The sequence below is a fragment of the Aplysia californica genome, unplaced genomic scaffold (genome assembly GCF_000002075.1).
Source record: "Aplysia californica isolate F4 #8 unplaced genomic scaffold, AplCal3.0 scaffold00659, whole genome shotgun sequence".
NCBI classification, from domain to species: Eukaryota; Metazoa; Mollusca; class Gastropoda; order Aplysiida; family Aplysiidae; genus Aplysia; species Aplysia californica.
Genome location: NW_004797929.1, coordinates 135,895 through 137,953, shown reverse-complemented (window position 1 = coordinate 137,953; position 2,059 = coordinate 135,895). Strand labels below are relative to the sequence as shown.

General features: G+C 39.5%; 1 protein-coding gene across 1 annotated transcript in view; it reads right to left on the bottom strand.

Moving 5' to 3' along the window:
* Positions 1-2,059, bottom strand: part of LOC118478549 — a gene marked incomplete at its 3' end in the record, with an annotated part of 30,250 nt that overhangs the window by 5,623 nt on the left and 22,568 nt on the right.

Below are 2,059 nucleotides of genomic sequence, written 5' to 3'. Positions count from 1 at the left end.
ACTATTAAACTTACAAGATTGTTCACTGTCTATAGCCGGGTACCCATTTCCACCTGGGTGAAGTGAGGAAAATTTGTGCAAAGTGCCTTTCCCAAGGACACAATGTCGAGCCCTTGACGGGATTCGAACCCACGACCTTATGGTTGCGAGTCCGAGAGCCTAACCACTAGGCCACCGACGCCACTATGATCAAAGCCGTGTTTATGTTTACAGTTTACTGTACAATTAATTGTATACAATTTCGAATAGACTGACAAAGGACATATCTGATGCTTCGAAATTGTTGATAGCATTCAAAACATCGGATATTTGACCCTGGGGATGGGAGCAGTTGTTATTGTAGCTTGTGACGTCATTGTTGTACTTCAAGTTGCTGTTGTTGTCGTTGCGCGTGATGTCATTGTTGTACTTCATGTTGCTGTTGTTGTCGTTGCGCGTGACGTCATTGTTGTACTTCATGTTGCTGTTGTTGTCGTTGCGCGTGACGTCATTGTTGTACTTCATGTTGTTGTTGTTGTCGTTGCGCGTGACGTCATTGTTGTACTTCATGTTGTTGTTGTTGTCGTTGCGCGTGACGTCATTGTTGTACTTCATGTTGCTGTTGCTGTCGTTGGTGTTGCTTCCTGTGATATTCTTGCTGGGTTCTTTTTTCTGTTTTGTTTTCGTTGTTGTTGTTATGTTATATCTTGAATTGTATAGGCCTATAAAACTTAAGTTTTCATCTGTTTTCGTTCTGGGTGAATCAGCGAGCAAATATCCGGAAGACAATTTCCAAACTAATACATAACATTTCAATTTTTGTCCTTTTGTGGTTTTACAACAAGTATTTTCGTTTCAATGTCGCTCTATTAAAGCATCTGCAAATTTCTCGAGTCATTCTAACAATAAATTGTTTTATTTTTACGGAGAACAATTGTAAAACGTGTTTTAGTCCGAGTCGACAAGCAAAATTGAAGATTATGGAGTCGGTGGCCTAGTGGTTAGGCTCTCGGACTCGCAACCGTAAGGTTGTGGGTTCGAATCCCGTCAGGGGCCCAACGTTGTGTCCTTGGGAAAGGCACTTTACACGAATTTTCCTCACTCCATCCAGGTGAGAATGGGTACCCGGCTACAGGCAGATAAAGATCCTGTCAGTTTGTTAGTGTTTGAGCGCTTAATCTGTTGCTTGCACTGTATGCTTCCCGGGAAGCTGAAAATGTGCTGTTGAGCGGGGATATGCGCTATATAAATGCTATTTATTATTATTATTATTAAGATTCTTGTAGTTCCCTCTTTCTAAATGTTTGTAAAGATGATATTTCACACAGAAATTCAAATAAAAGTGTATGTCTCTCAATTCGGTGAAATCAGGCGATCGGCAATTATGGGGCATATTATGGAGTTACTGGTATACTCTATCTAAAATCTTGTCCATTTTGCCTTGGTAATGGTGAAAATATACCAATCTATCTTGAATAGAAATACAGATATTTGCCTGGTGTCAGGGGTAATATTAGCGAGAAAATTACAGACAAAGTTTATTGACATCCCAAGCTTAAGTGTCCTCTGAACAACAAGTTTACATTTTCTTGTGTGTGCCTCTGATCAACGTTTTCCATTAAAAACCACGTAGAAATGTGTTTTTAAATTGACAAAAAAAAGGTGCTGGGCTAGAAAAAAATGCATGAAAATTGCCGCAAGAATAAAAAACATGCGGCTCTCTAAAATTTCATTATTTTGACGTTCACCTGATTTCACCACGATGCAATAAAGAAAAATTAAAGAGAACTTGTGTGATACTCCTACACTTCACCTGCCTCAATATATAGCCCTCGAACATCTGTCTCATTTCAGATGAAAAATAGGTGGCAAAAGAAACAGGGGTTGACCAAAAATAGCTTACCTAGATAGCCACAATTTTTCCGTAGTAATTGGAAGGACAAGGAATACCAATTATAGTTACTTTGAGATCCAAGCACTAAGCACTGCTCCACGAGCATTTCACAGATCTGGCACACGAAGAAGAAGAAGAAGAAGAAGAAGAAGAAGAAGAAGAAGAAGAAGAAGAAGAAGAAGAAGG